Source organism: Anolis carolinensis, chromosome 4, assembly GCF_035594765.1.
Source record: "Anolis carolinensis isolate JA03-04 chromosome 4, rAnoCar3.1.pri, whole genome shotgun sequence".
Lineage (NCBI taxonomy): Eukaryota > Metazoa > Chordata > Lepidosauria > Squamata > Dactyloidae > Anolis > Anolis carolinensis.
The window spans coordinates 64979875-64996376 of NC_085844.1; the positions used below are offsets into that span (position 1 = coordinate 64979875).

At 38.2% G+C, this 16502-nt stretch overlaps 2 long non-coding RNA genes across 6 annotated transcripts in view; both read right to left on the reverse strand.

Moving 5' to 3' along the window:
* Positions 1 to 16502, reverse strand: part of LOC103278547 (uncharacterized) — a 58271-nt gene that overhangs the window by 38158 nt on the left and 3611 nt on the right. For 2 of the 5 annotated variants that reach the window (XR_010006053.1, XR_010006052.1), the window contains exon 3: positions 646 to 1862. The exons of the other annotated variants lie outside the window; for them this stretch is intronic. This is a non-coding gene — a long non-coding RNA (uncharacterized LOC103278547). The remainder of the gene's footprint in view (positions 1 to 645; positions 1863 to 16502) is intronic. 5 annotated transcript variants of the gene reach the window in all.
* Positions 7342 to 9342, reverse strand: LOC134298931 (uncharacterized). Its single transcript, XR_010006050.1, has 2 exons — positions 7452 to 9342; positions 7342 to 7417 (listed from the first exon to the last, which is right to left on the reverse strand). It is a non-coding gene; the product is annotated as an uncharacterized LOC134298931 (long non-coding RNA).

The following is a 16502-nucleotide window of genomic DNA, read 5'->3' on the forward strand; positions in this document are numbered from 1 at the left end:
TCCTAGAACGTAAACCCCGCGATAAGTGAGGGAACACTGTAGACATCATTTCCAGAAGAGCTATGTAGCAGCATTTTCTATAAAGTGGGAACTAATTCCTTGTGTTGGAAGAGCTAGGAAGCAGCATTCTCCAAGTTTCAATTTACTGAGCTACAGACCTGGAGAAACATATTTGCCCAATTAAAATGTAGATTGACAAATTAACACTTTAACTAACTTTTTTATATTTCCCTTATTTCTTTGGCACATTTCTAATGACCTAACAAATCATAGTAATTAATTTCACTCCCTCTGGCCTTTTAATGAGCTTTTAATGATATGAATAACTAATCATGTTCATTTTATACCTGTTTAATTATTTTAATGGGCTGCAAAGGTAAATATTTCTTGTGTACTGAATATGAGTGGTTTCTGAGCTGAATCTGACTTATTTTATATTTTATAGTAGAAATGCATTTAACCTTTCTTCTGCTATCAGGTGACTAGGTGGAAAGAAGAACCCAATTTCTACAGAAGGCCAAAGACTGCAAGTAGGCAAAATAAACCTGAAGAGGGAAAAATGGAAAGACGAAAGACCTCATCAAATGCAAGACCTCCACCCCAACCACACAAATCAACTTCTGGCTGTCATTCATGGTGTTTCACCTTTGTTCTGCCTTAGAAATGTAGATAAACTGAGGAAAGAGGAACCGGGAAGAAATCGTCTTCTGAGCTCTTGATGCACATGGACATGGGAGGACATGCTTCAAAACACATGGGATGCAATCTGTCAAATTCACTCATGTCATTTTGTTTCAGTGACGTGGAGCGATGGGTGTTCCTATGGACAGTCTGTTCCCAAGAACCGATGCTCCAATGTTTTTCCCAGATCTGTCTGTCTCTCTCTCCTTCCTTCCTTTCTCATAATAAAAAAATCACACACAAAAAAGACATCACTAGTTTGATATAGCTCCATTTTCTCCCCCATTAGTATTCTTTGGTTTCAAAATAGTGGTGTGCTAGCTTTTATTAATTTTTAGTTTTTTGGGTACCAACTGTACTCACTTTTGTAGTGCCTATGAAGTGCTTATGTATATTATTTTAATGTAGAAGTTGTAGTTTAATAAGGTTTTTATTTCTTCTCTGCCAAAGGAGCCTGGTGCCTCGGTAAACGACAAATCCCATAGTTCTACAGCATTGAACGAAGGCAGTTAAATTTCATTAGTTCTACAATATAGATGCACCCAAAGAAAAAGGAGACTCTTTTCTCTCTTTTGTCACTAGACTTGTTCCAGAGAAGCTGTTAAGAAGTCATTAAATGCTGCAATTTCATAGTTTCCCCCAAGCAAAAAAAATGTGCAGTGACTCACTCATGTGATGGTTCAGAACACAGGACAGAACGGGAGAAAGGCTGCAAAACATACAGCATCTGACGGGATTTAAAATGGTATGAGATCTTTTAAAACTAAACAGGACAATATGCTGCACTAAGATGATGCGCGCACACACCACTTTCCACAGCTCATGTGGTGAGATCTGAACAGAAGAAGCACACCTTGCATCATTGTATGTTGGTGACACTAACTTCCAGACCATGTGACACAGAGCCAAACTCAATGTAATTTCCCAATACCACCTTAGGAGATCTGCTCACCAAACTGAATTAGATTATGGGTACTTCCGGACCGTGTCAAAATACCGGTTTTAAAAGTGGGCCGAAAAGTCCCAGTACCTGACAGCAACTCCGCACAGACATGTCAGTCCCAGGAAATGCTCCCTTGCCATCTTCACACCTTCCTTTGAAGCAGATCAAGAAGGAGGGCAGGTGGGGGCATTGGGCAGAAGGATTTTTTTAAAAAAAAATTCTCCGAGATGCACTGGACCTATATATGTACATATACAAAGATCTCAATGTACAAACAAACAGATTTTTAAAATCTCCCTGTTTACCCAACTGCTAATTCAAACTCTGTTTAATATTATAAAGATCTAAAGAAATGAATGGTTGCAGAGAGTTCTAATTGATTTCTAATTGTGCTTCCCTTTAGCCACCTGTGTGTCCATGGCTCCACTTTTTGACAGCCTGATTAGCTGTTTCGGGTTTTTTAAATGTACTCAAACACTGGAGCAGTCCACACAGGGGGCTCAAAAGGAAGTCACATTTTCCATGACTGCAGAGATATACAGTCCTGTGAAGATGCATATTATTTGGGCGGAATCAGGGTTTTAAGCACACCTTTTAAACACGTGCTTTTAAGCTGTTAACCCGAGTCCTCCCACACTTTCCCCAAATGTCGTTTCGCCACTACCACCCCTTTATCCCGGTTACTTCCAGGTTTTACTACATGTGTAGAAGGGCTCTATATCTCAAAACCATAGCCCATCTTGGTGACTCAAAACGATATTTCTACTTCTAAGCTATCCAAACTACTTGTTGGTTTAAACATTTAACTCTCAGAATTCACTAATCTATCTGTAATTAAGAGCTTTAATAAACAGATTCCTATAGCCATTTGTATTTTTTACTGTGTAAGCCCCATTTAGACAAAGCGAGCTTTATTTTCAATCATTATTGCACAGAAATCTTCCTTACATTGCTCTGTGGGAGAAAAGTCCTTCTTTGTACAATATATGTATATAATTTAGATTTATACTCTCCCCTTTCTCAAGTGACTCTCAGGTGGTACACATATGACTTTCTTTTTCTTTGATTCATAAAATCCCTATGGAATAGATATTATAGAGAGATATACTAAGTGACCCAAGGTTATTCTGTGGGTTTCCATGGCTCTATGAGGACCTAAACCTAAATCTTGGTCCATATTTTCATTTTAGCTTAGATCAAATCAAATTAATATGGTTCGATAAATGAATTGTACAGTAATACCTCTTTATTCATTGCTATTTTAGAGTAAAAATAAACAGATTTTAACAGGGCTGTACAAACACATATTTAGTGCATATTTATCTTAGCTTCATAAAGTTTTAAAAAGTGAATTTTAGTAATGTTTAGAGTAATGTTTGGAAACGATAGTCTAAACCTAGCTTTCACTTGAGTATATTAACTAAACTAACGAAACGTACATACATATACATATATATACCTTTCAGCAATGGATTGAATAAGTTTGCAATAGTTGCGACTAGCAATTTTAGTTAAAACCGATATTTACTTTAAGTAGAAGAGAAAGTTGTCTGCAAGTATATTCTTTCCCTTCCTGTTTTTAAGTTTCTCCTTCATGTGGATTTCAAGCATAATTTCACTAAAAATTACTGACATCCTCTCAATTTTACAGAAATGTTTTAGTTTCCTAAATTGTTTATTAAGAATTGTGGCAAGGGTGAGAAAGGGTCTGAAATTGCATCTGCTAATTTCAAAAACCCTTAACAGTCTTCATCCTGCTAGAATTACTTTTAAGTAAATGCTTTATAGCCTAACTGCTGTAATTTGCCATCACTGACAAAGAGATGAATTTCACCCCCAAAATGCAAGACTTACATACTTAGGCTAATTAAGTTTTGGAAAAGAACTAGTTGGAAATGGAAATAAGATCATACTCAATTTTCAACTTAAATCAATTGTGTTAATTTAGAAAGTTGAATTGTCCTTTCCTTTCAGAATTTTTAAAATATTCATTGATAACAGTTGACATTATTCAGCTAGTTGCTATCACTAAAAAGTACAAATGTTATGGCTGTGAGGGGAGTAAAAGAAGTAGAAACTGGGGTGTATCCTTTGAAATCCACAGAGAAAGCAAGACATGTCTCAATATGTTCAAAATGTGGTGGGTTTAAGAGTATAAAAGCCGATGCACATCAGCCCATGTATACTTTTAAGACCTCCTTCGGGAGCTTATTAAAATCAATCTTCAGAAATTTCTGAACCAGGAACTCACACAGCATTTCTGGACAAGTGAAAATAAATGCCCTTAAGAAAAGAAGACAGACCAAAATGCATCGGACTTTCCTGTTAATGATACAGCCATCTTATATTTGTCTTTCCTTCCCAACTCTGAGTAATCCCGGAAAAAAGAGTAGCCATTAGAGCAAAACAGCAACAAGATTGAAACATTGGGGTCTGATCAGAGATATTCCGATAATTTATCCAGTTTTCAGGGAGCAGATGCTAAACGAGAACACGGGACTAGATACCTTCTAGGATTCTACAAATAACTCCTAAGATATGTATGTGCACTTCTACATATAAATATATGAGGGGAAGTCATAAGGTGGAGGGAGCAAGCTGCCCTAGACAATAGAACACAAAACAATGGTTTCAAACAACAGGAAAGGAGATTTCACCTGAACATTAGGAAGAACTTCCTCACTGTGAGAGCTGTTCTGCTGTGGAGTGTGGTGGAGGCTCCTTCTTTGGAGGTTTTTAAGCAGAGGCTGGGTGGCCATCTGTCAGGGGTGCTTTGAGTGCGGTTTTCCTGCTTCTTGGCAGGGGATTGGACTGGATGGCCCACAAGGTCTCTTCCAACTCTATGATTCTATATGATTTCTTTTCTTTCCCCATCAGATCAGATGCTTCCAGGCTTGAGGTGGTAGTATTGTACTTTTATGAATATCATGTTATACAAGTATATCCTTCTTATTCTCCCTTATCTCCTGAAGCTTCAGCTTACACAAATTCATAGCAAATTGCTTCCTGAACATTTTAATATTGTCATTTTATCTTATAACCTTCCCAAGTCAAGGATGACATGAAGCAAAATGTGGTCGTCACTATTGGTAGCAAAGTACAGAACTTGAAATAGATATGGGCCTTAATTCTCAGTCCACAACTTCCGTTTGTGTCCACACAGGCTGGGAGATTCTAGTTATTGTGTTTCAAAAAGAAAGATATCCAAGTTTTAGCAGAATGAGAAACAAACGGGAATATCAATTGGACACAAATAGTGCAAATTCTACTGCACATAATCTATTAAGTTACTAGCTGTGCCCGGCCACGCGTTGCTGTGGCGAAGTCTGGAGGTATGGGAAATAAAGAATTGAGGAATTGGTGGTAGTTAAGGTAAAGGGTCCCCTGGCCTGAGTGGGTTGCTAGGGGACCAAGTGAACAGAGCTTAGTCTTCTAACTGGTAGCAATTGGATAAAAACAATTATTCCTCTCCCTCTAATTAGGACTTTATTTTTCTTTTCTTTTTGTTGCATAAACGTAGAGGCATGGATGAGGGGTTGTGCTGTCAATTTTCGAGGTTGTGGGGTATTTACTTTTGTTTTTTTGTCCGCTGCCATGATGCCATCACTCTTTTATATATATAGACTAGCTTTGCCCGGCCACACGTTGCTGTGGCTTATGCTTTCAGAGTGTTGCTCTTTATTTACTGTCCTGATTTTAGAGATTATATTGTTCTGTATTATTATTAATCGCTTTGAATGCGATTTCCTGCTTCTTGGCAGGGGGTTGGACTGGATGGCCCACGAGGTCTCTTTCAACTCTACTATTCTATGATTCTATATCACAGTAATTATTACATATTATATTTATAATCTTATATTATCTGCTTAGAACTGGATTATATGAGGCCCCTTCTTCACAGCTATATAAAATGCACACTGAAGTGGATTATATGGCAGTGTGGAGTCAAGATAATCCAGTGCAAAGCAGATAATATAAGATTATAAATGGGTTACATAGCTGTGTGGAAGGGCCTTGAGTCTACACTGCCATATAATCCAGTTCAAATCTGATAATCTGTATCTTATAGGCAGTGTGGAAGAGGCCTAAGTGAGGCCTAACTCTGCCTGTCCCCTGGGTTGAGTGGGTTGCTAAGAGACCAAGTGGGCAGAGCTTAGCCTTCTAACTGGCAGCAATTGGATAAAAACCATTATTCCTCTCCCTCTAATTAGGACTTTATTTTTGTTTTCTTTCTGTTGTATGAACGTAGAGGCATGGATAACGGATTGTGCTCCCAAGTTTAGTGTTTCTGGGATGTGTAGTTTTGTTGTTTTGTCCTAGGCCGAAATTTCATTACCCTTTTATATATATAGATTTTTATCATTTTCCTCACTGAAATATTGCAAGCAATCCCTTCTGATTCTCTTAAATTATTTTTAATAGCTAGGGTTTTATATGAATTCCAGTACAGAAGGTTGAAGAGCCAACACTTAAAACCTGAAATTTTCTTTCAACTAAATGGGAACGATTAGAGTCTGAAGTAGATTTAATTCTAGTAAATATTTCCTTTCATTTATTCTACAGTTGTGTTCTGAAGTGGGACAAAAACCAGAGTCAAGCTCCAAAAGCAACACTCTTTTTATGTTCAACCTTGCAATATATATGTCAAGTGATCATGAAGTGACTCTAAGTATGGATAAATTGCTTTTCCAGCACTATTACGCCACAGGGAGAATAGTCATATTATCTAATTTAAAACATTTTAGGGCTGCAGTGTTATTCTGTGGACTGTCAGGTGAGAAATGTAATCACTATACTTACGACCTCATAACATGGGCAAAATCGCCCATTCTATGACACTTACCCCTCAGTTCAGGAGTAGAGCCCACTGGATCCCATCAGAAAATATTAGATCTATTTCCAACGGGGCTCCGTCCCTGAACTGAGGTGGATAAGAGGGAGTAAGGAGAACGTTAAGTAAGGTTGTTAAAAAGACTGGGATCTGTTTATTAACTTTTCACAACAATGATATGTCCTTTTAATTAATTAGTAGAGTGGGATTACATTATTCTTTAAAGAGAGTAGGCATAAGATAATAACCATCATACATAGAGTGACAAAGCATATATTCATTTAGGTTTGGTTAGTTGTAATGTATAGTATGTAATTGTGCTGTTTTGGTAGTTTTATATACTTAAAATGTTATGATTGAGCCTCATGGCTCTGTTACTGGCAGACGGGGGCGTAAGACTCCTCGAGAGTCAGATACTCTCGAGGAGCGAGAAAGAAAGAGACTGCGAGATATCTTTGCAGCACCATCTGACGAAGAGTCTTTTGAGGGGTTTACGGAGAGAATGGAGGAGGGGCTGGTTAGCTCGGAGGAGGATGAGATGGATTGGACTCGGGTGAGGGAGGAATTGGGTGCCACTGGCAATGATGGGATGGAAGATGAATGGGGACCTTCAGGATTAGACCCATGGACAAGCTGGAGGGATGGGACGGGATCCACAGCTGGGGATGCTGTGGGGCGTAGTCAGAGGTGTTCCAGCTCTGATGAGGAAAGTGATGAGGAAACGCCCGGGTTAAGGAGGGCAGCTGATAGTGATGAGGATTTGTAACTGGCATAAAATGAGGCTTGGGAGCAATTGCAAATTGCGTTGGGCAAGGTAATCTGGACGAACGCTTGGGATCTGTGTGGGACGCTTTCCTGAAGACTGGTGTGTTTTCGTGTGCTGATACCTTTGACCTTCCGTCGTCTTCTTGACGGACGCCATCTCCTGCTTTGGATTTCGGACTGAACTGACCACGGCTTGACTTCCCCCTACTCGGACTTGGTGAAACTACAAACGTTCTGCTTCTGGCTTGAACTACGGAAAGGAACTGGGTCTACTCTACTGCTTCAATCCTCGGCTGATCTGTGTGTATTGGAAATCTTGCCTGCTGTGTGGAGGAGTGACTCAAGTTACTCAAAGCACAGTGCTGGCAGCAGAGAGGAATCTGCTGCCAATTAATTGCATTCTTTTGAACACTTTGTTCCCCGGCTTCTGTTTTGTTTATCCCCAGGCTGAAGCAAGCTGTTTTGTTTTTACCCGGATTAAACTCCGGTTTAATCCGGTTTATCTTTTGAACGTTTTTCCTTGCCCCTTTTTGCTTTTAAAGGCTAATACTGCCTGGCCCTTGTATTTTACGGGCATTTTGAGTTCTGTTATCCAATAAACTCTGTTATCTTTGATCTTGTGGCGTTCTGTCCTTGACATAAAATGTATCTCTGTGTGTTTTAGTTTGTGTTTTCCTTGAATAAAATTCATTTTAAAAATGAATAGATGGATGGTCTGTCAATATATAACCTGCCCTTCAGCATAAGAACTCTCAGGGAATTATGAAAAAATAACTTGATTGAATGAAATGAATAACAAGAGACATGATGGATTGGCAGGTTCTGCATGCTATTATATCATATTGCAATATCATATGCATGCAGTTGTTCACTTCTCACCTTTGATCTCTCTTTTAAACAATGGTTAGTTTCAAAGAGGTGTCAAGACATATTTGTAGCCATGTTTTGCAAAATGCAATACCAGCTACTGTGATCATTTCATCAGTATGCCAGGGGCAGACATCTGTTGCTCTCTGTCACCTTCACTTTTTGACATCTTCTGAACTTTTCCATAAAGCTCATGTACTCCCTTGTGGTATTTTCCATCTTACTCATGTCAAGTGTCATTTCATTTCTAGCATCTTGCATAAACTTACTTCAGACATTATTAGTTTGTTTACATTTTCACTTAATTCACTATTCCTTTTTGCTCTTAGCCTCCCTCTTGTTCATTACAGTTTGTGTTGTGACTATTGTTACTATATTTTAATGGTTTGTGGCCTGTTACTTTAAGTAATTTGAATCTTGTTGTTTGGCAGATAAATTGAATTTGACGAGTGGATGGCATGAGCGTCTTAGTAATTGCTGTGGTGTTATTGATATTTATTTATTTCATTGTTAGATATACAGTAAGGATATGGGAGGGCATTTTTTATTCTAGTGCAGTGATTCTCAACCTGTGGGTCCCCAGATGTTTTGGCCTTCAACTCCCAGAAATCCTAACAGCTGCTAAACTCACTGGGATTTCTGGGAGTTATAGGCCAAAACACCTGGGGACCCACAGGTTGAGAACCACTGTTCTAGTGGATAACATTTATAAATACAAACTGTGCTTTACATAATTCATCCTTTTATTCATTGTATTTTATTGCATTTGTTTTATTTAAACCTGTTTTGAGTTCCAGTCATTGACTTAAATGATAGGCCAAGATTCCTGTACATTATATTCACATCTACACTGACACTATAATGTAGCTTGGAAATGGTTTGAGAGGAAACGGTTTTGGTTGTGCGGGTGATTAAACTTGCAGGTCTGGAACTGGATTGAGACCAAGAAGGTGGTTTCGTTAACCATAAATTTCCTAATGTTTCCATAATGCATAAAAATTAGTATGATTCTTAATATATATAGTAAATTTTTAATAATTGTGTTTTGTTGTGAATTTTGTACTTGCTGGGCCTGTGGACTGTAATACAGAATTGTTTGCTTGTATCAGAAAATTCAGAGAAGAGCAAAACCTAAAACATAACCATGTTCTGGTGTACCTATTAACTCAGAAATCATAGATCACTTTGGTTTGCTTAGAAATGCAGACCAAATGATATTGTGGATAGGTGATCACACTGATCTGCTCTCTCTCTCTCTCTCTCTCTCTCTCTCTCTCTCTCTCTCAATCTCTCTCTCTCTCTCTCTCTCTCTCTCACACACACACACACACAAAACTATTCCCGGTATTGATTTTCTAGTAGAGAACATGGACGTAGAACTCCCACCACCAGTTTCAAACAGTATTATGAGGATGCATTGCTGAGAGCTGGAAGCTATTTGACAGCTTTTTGATTGTAAAATGAATGGCTCAGAAGTGAGATCTCTTTACTCTTAAGGTCTGTGATAGTTTTAATCTTGGGAATATATAACATTAATAACATAGATCATCTCTAGAGAGCTATTTCTCCCCAGCAGTTTTACTGACTGCAAAGTTCCCTTGAAAAGCCAAAAGCATATTTGCTTTTGTAAAGCATTTCAGTGATGGGTTAAACCATGGAATTCAAATAACTCAGACAAATGTATATAAATCAAATGTTAATATAACCTCAGGAGGGTAAGCCTGCTATTTTTATAACAGACTGAACACAACATTTCCAAAACAGCGGGTAATTCCTTGTATCAGGTAGCATAATATATATTCCTGAAATTATACTTTGTAAAACATTTTTGTCAGTGATACTGCTGGAGCATGCAGATGATGTTGAAGCTTCCAAAAGCAAGCTACAATGATGTGTGTTTACTATTTAAGAAATGCAAACCATACTTCACTGCCCAAAATGCAATCTAGTTAACAGGAAACATAAAACCCAAGTATGCTGGTATATCATTTGGATGCATAAACATTATATGTGAAATAATTCTCTATGCTTTCAGACAGGAATATGGTTAGTGAAGTCTGTAGCTTCTTTTGAAGCCTTGTTTAACAATCTGCATCTTATGCCAATAATTGGATTAAACCTTTGTTCTTCTGAATGCACACAAAGCAAATTAGTGATTATGTTCTGGGGAAGGAACTTTGCAGAATACTTGTCTCTGGGATGCAAAACTACAGCAGCGAATGTTGTATATAGAAAAACCACTAATTCAGAGGTTGACTTTCCACCTGAGCAAATGAACACTGGATTAAACTATACATGACTAAACAGAAGAACTAGATTAGATCTGGAGATGGGCAAAAAATTCTTTGTACATGGTTGCTTATATGAAAGTAAAGTCTTGTGAATAATAGGGTTATTTTGTAATTCAGGCATTACAGAACCTCAGGGAACTAATAAGAGAACTACTACAGTGTCACCTTGGATAACATATTTCACCCAGAGCATTGTGTCCTTAATCTGTTATCTCAACAGATGACAATAAGCCAAAGAGAAACTGCAAAAGATCCACCTCATGCAGGAATCAATGGACTAGCATCACACAGAAATAACAGTCATAACTACCCACCAATATAATGTTTTTGGGGCAGGGAAGAGTTAGCTAGATATTTACAGCAGTTTACAAGGAGATGGGATTTCAAACAATATGTGTGTATATGTATGTATATGTGTGTATATATGTGTGTGTGTGTGTATGTATGTGTGTGTGTATGTGTGTGTGTGTGTGTGTGTGTGTATATATATATATATATATATATATATATATATATATAGAGAGAGAGAGAGAGAGAGAGAGAGAGAGAAAGAGAGAGAGAGAGACTATTTCAGTTTTAGCTGTGTATTATGGGAGCGGACACAGGGGGTCGACTTGCTATAACACCAAGATCCCAATATACATGCAGCTCTGATCCATGGAGCTTTGATGTGCTGGCTGAGCATCAGTTTTGAACAATTTAGGATTACTCACTGTAAAGTACTACTGAGCTTTAGAATCTTCTTTTTTCCTCAGAGGTTAAAATCTAAATTGGTGAAAATCCTTGTTTTCCCCATGTATTGATGATCTGATACAAGAAAAACTGGGGAAGGGAACAAAACTTCTCCCCTCCCATGTCAAGCCCACTTAGTTCTATGTTCAGTGTTCTGCATCATATGTAATTGTGTGTGTGTGTGTGTGTGTGTGTGTGTGTTTGGAGTGCATCTCCAATATGTGTTCTGTAAGAATGAGGTAGAATTTTATTTGGTCCTCGACAACCACATAATTCATGTTTTCTGAGTTAAGAAGCAGGTTTGAACACAGATAACTTTCATTTTGCACATTTCTCAAAACATGGCAATGCAGTTCTTGGTGTAAATAGTAAAGGAAATGGCATATCAAATGTATATATTATGAAAATGGATATATGAAAAAGTTTCTGTGTGTTTTAAATCACAGGCTACTCTGGAAATTGGGCACAATGGTTTTACGACGCTGCCCTCCAAATATGTGAGCCTGTTCATGTTATGCTGGCTCCAATGGAGCCAGAACACTTCTGCACCCTGGACAACACTTCCTTGTGTGGATGTAGCATATCTACATTTTGTTTATTTTGGCCCAATTCTCTAACCTGATAAGGTCATTTTGAATTCTTATCCTGTCTTCTGGAGTATTAGCTAATAGCTATCCCTCCTTATTTGGTATTATCTGCAGACTTGATAAGCATGCCCTCTAAATCTTCATCCAAGTCATTAGTAAAGATATTGAATAGAACCAAGCTCAGGACTGAACCCTGTGACACTCCATTAGTTACTTCTTTCCAGGATAGAGGAATCATTGGTGAGCACACTTTGGTCGCTTAACCAACTACAAATCCACCTAACAGTAGTATTGTCTAGCCCACATTTTACTAGTTTGAAAAAAAAGAGGACCTTGTCAGAAGCCTTACTGCAATCAAGATATGCTACATCCACAGCATTCCTTGCATCTATCAAGCTTATAACTCTATAAAAAAAGAGATTAGTCTGGCACAACTTGTTTTTGAGAAATCCATGTTGACTTTTAGTGATCACAGCATTTTCTCTTTGTGATTACAGACTTCTTACTGATCTGCTCCAAAATCTTTCCTGTTGTCAGGCTAACTGGACAGTAATTGTTTGGGTCCTCCCACCCACCCACCCCTCTTGAAAATAGGGACATTCCCCCCCCCCCTTGCCGGGACATCTCATGTTCTCCAAGAATTCTGAAAGATTATGGTTCAAGACATGACTTGAGGGCACATACACGCACATTGCAAGACATATCTGCAAGCTAAATCTGTTTAATTTTAAAATTAGATATTGTAAGAATAACTGAATTGAAAGCTTACTTGACAGACGACTTGAAGGTGCAACCACAAAGACCTATAAAGCCTCCATCTACTTTGACCTGGCATTTACATTTCCAAAATATATTGACTACTGTCAGAAATGCTGCTGTGTTTCAAACTGCCTCTGCAATCTCAACTGCATAATACTCTGTTTTGTATCAGCTTTGAGGACATTGTGATCATGCTAATTAAAAGCAGCTTGAAAATTAGTTTTTGTCATACCTTGAAACCTCAATCAAAAATTTATCTGGTGTTCACCACTTCAGGAAGGAAAAAGACAATAATATAAGCCTTGAATATCAAAGGGACTCTAATCCAATGACTATTTGAAACACCTAAGAACTCAATTCTATAAACTTCTTGTGCTGAGGAAACAAGCTGACATTGAGCCAGACACTGGTGACTAGAACAAGAGCCATCAGGGACTCTAAAGAGGATGAAAGCTTGGGCTAGAAACAGATGAAAGACTTCATTTGGGCTTGCACAATTTAGTCCTGTTCATATGTGCACAACCTGATAAACCAGCCTTTTTGTGCTTGTAGCCAGATAAAACAGCTATGGCAGACCTGTTCATGTGTACAGATTGTCATCCTGGAGAGTTCTATTTGCATTCAGGCAAATGTGAAGAAAATTTCTATTCAGACTTTGCTATTGAACGGAGCAAGATTTTAGTGTGTGTGTGTGTGTGTGTGTGTGTGGCTCACCCTGGTCATGGTAGTGCAAAATGTTCTCTTATATTAAACCTTTTCTGTTCAGGGTGAACATATGAACAGAACCTCTTCTGGCCACCAAACATGGATTATAGATCCTAAAATCATGCAAAATGAGACAATTCAAGGAGCTGTAATAAAAAAAATACTAATGCTGCTGAGTTCTGTCCTAAACCTTACCGATATACTTATATATAGATCTACAGATTTTAATTTTTAAAATCCCCAAAAACGTGACCAACTTATCCATAGGTCATTGTGTGTGTGTACTATACCCTAACTCTTTTCATAAAAAGAAACATTTCAATCTCTGAGTAGAATGGTGAAAGACAAGAACTTTGTCCACCCTGGGAGAACCTAAAAGAAGTAACAAGTCCCCTCAGCTCTCCCTATCATGGTTCCACTTATAGCCTTTTTGAACACCTGGGTGGTGAAATGGTGATGGCATCCAGGGAAGTTATTCTCAGAATTGGCACTGATGTTTTCCCTTCTCCGTGGAATTGTCCTCACCATATCCATCGGTCCTATCAAAACTCATAATTTTGCCCCCAGAAGTATTAGATAAAGGACAAAACTCAGAAATACTGTTTTGGACTCCAGCTCCTTGAAAATACATAGAGAGAGGGAGAGAAGTATTTGGTTGGTAATTTTTTTTTAGTATTTGTAAATCAACAAATGGCACTGGTGCAGGAAATCAACACTGTAATAAAGAAAAACATCTACATCTGACAATATATTGACAATTCCCTGTCAAAACGAATGTTTACTACATACTGGATTGCTCTCCTTATTTACACTCTTATCTAAAGAGTGAGAATAAGCTGTGGAACATTGCCTGGCAATCTAAAGCTCATATGTTGAAGTCAACATTACTAGGAAATCTCCAAAGCTTCAAACTGAGCAACAGAAGTTTGCAGATCACAAAGTTCAGCTCTGGTTGAAGAGTAAAAGGTGATAGCAAATCCTTTCTGAATAACTACTTTGGAAGAAATTATTCTTGGAAAAAGCTTAGACTCTGCAGAAAGTCATCTTATTCACTTTGCGGTGGCAGCACAGGAGAATTTCTGTCTGAACTTCAGCTAAATAGTGCAGCATTTTGATATTTTATGCACTGAATTTAGGTTAAAGAGCACAACACATGGAGATCAAAAGCAGGTGAAATATTATAGCAGAGAGCTAGAGCTGGTGGCTGATTGGTATGGGAGGTCTAACCTAGACCGGCAACAAGGGTGCAGAGGGACCAATAAAAATTGGATGGCAGCTTCATTCTTAGACAGGAAGCTTCTGGGTTCTTAGAAGATAAATTAAGAGAACAAGGGAAGCTCACCTTTGAAAGTCAGCTTTATCCTGGCTGAGCACTGACAAGGTGATCTGTGCTTGATGTGAATGCTGAGACATCAGCTTTTGGACTCCGATTGTGGGTGTTAAATGTGAAATGCTTTTTACAATGCTATTTATGTACCTGATTTGCTTTATGTCATTTTGTTTCACTTCCCCTGATTGGTGGGATGGTTAGGGTATGTTTTGGGGGTCCCTTTCTATTGAAGGTCACAAACAAGGGGATTTTTTTTGGAATTTTGGAAATTTCTCCATATTCAAACTTAGATTAAATGTATTTTCATTAGTTCAAATGTCAATTGATCTCAGATTTTTTTGCAGCCAATGTAGAATGCAATTTGTGCTGGTAGAAGGAGATTTATCACCAGGCTCTTGCTTAATCCTAACTACTTTTAAGTTGAGACATCTTTAAATTAAGATTGGGCTAATCCTTTGGGCTATGCTCATTAACAATGGTTTCACATAGTAACTACCAGCACTCCAGAATCTTTGGAACAGAAGCTTCTCTTTTTGAAGCAGCAGGGCTGACGTGTAAAATGCCTTGAATATTATTTTCCAGCAAATGATGTCTAAGATATTTAGACAAATAAAATGGGAAGCCAAGTTGGGGTTGCCAAGTCTCAGGGAACCATTGTTTTTCTCCAGTTTTCTAACAGTTTTCCTGCAACATGTGAGATAGTTTGAAGTCTGGACATTCACCTCCCGTTTGTTGGCAGTACCATCTGGCCTAGCATGAAGGTATGTGTACATTTGTTACACTGGTACAGCATTGGTGTATAATCAGAAGCCAGGTGAGAGAAATTGAAAGAGATATGATAATTGTATAGCTTTGGTTCCATCATTCCATTTGAGATCAGGCATAGAGTAGAATATTAACATTGTGTCTCAAAAGATTTCATGTTGAATAAGTCCTGAGATCAGGAGATCTTGGGTAGAAAGTTCCCTGGGAGCTGATGGAGGACCAAAATCTCTAGCACAGCCCAGAGAACTAAAAAAAACTCCCTCATATCATAGGTGCTGTAGGCAAGGCCATGCAGGATAAAGCCCTGTTAGGAATGACAGAAACTGGGCATATTTTGCCCTCAACTGAATAGTTGAAAAATGCTGTCTTCCTACCTTCCTCTCAATCACCAAGATGAAGAAGAACAAACTGAAAACAATTTCAGATAAGACAGAGGTGCTTACAATTAGAGGTCCCAATCTGGGGTTGGAGGTGTTAACTCGTTTTGGATGGGGTTGCACTCCGTCTGAAAACCTGTATTTGCAACTTGTACATGCTTCTTGATCTTCTTCTCCAAATGTCAGCTCAGATAGATGTGATGGTCAGGAATGCTTATTATCAGCTTTGGTTTATAAGCCAAATGTGCTGCTTCCTATAATTTGAAGACCTAAAGATGGTAGTGCATGTGCTGGTAATCTCAAGATTTGATGTATACAGTGTGTTATACATTGGGCTGCACCTCTGTACCAAGTTTGGAAACTCTAATTATTCCAAAATATGGTAGCCAGATTGGTTATTGGTACATCTAGGAGTGATCAAATTACACCTATATTAAAAATCACTCCACTGGTTGTCATTAGTTTCCAGGCAAAGTGTTGGTTATGACCTTTAAAGCCCTACATGGTTTGGATCCAGGTTACCTGCACAATCACCTTCTCCAGTACAATCTGCCCTGCACTCTCAGTTCTTCTGAGAGATGCTTACTTCAATTGCCACTCAGAAGACCTTTTTGTTGGCCACCCTTAGACTGTGGGGTGACCTGCTAAAAGAGATTTGACCACTAAACGGGTAGTCAGAAGGGCCTGTCTCTTCTAGTGGGCATACCCAATCAGTGTTAACCTATGCATTTTAAATTGATATTTTATAAATATAATTGATTTCAATGTGCATTTTAATCTTCTGTGTATGTTATGCGTTTTAATCTGTTTGTTTCAAACTGTTTAATTTTAATCTATTTGTCTACTTTAACTATTTTTATCTATTTTAA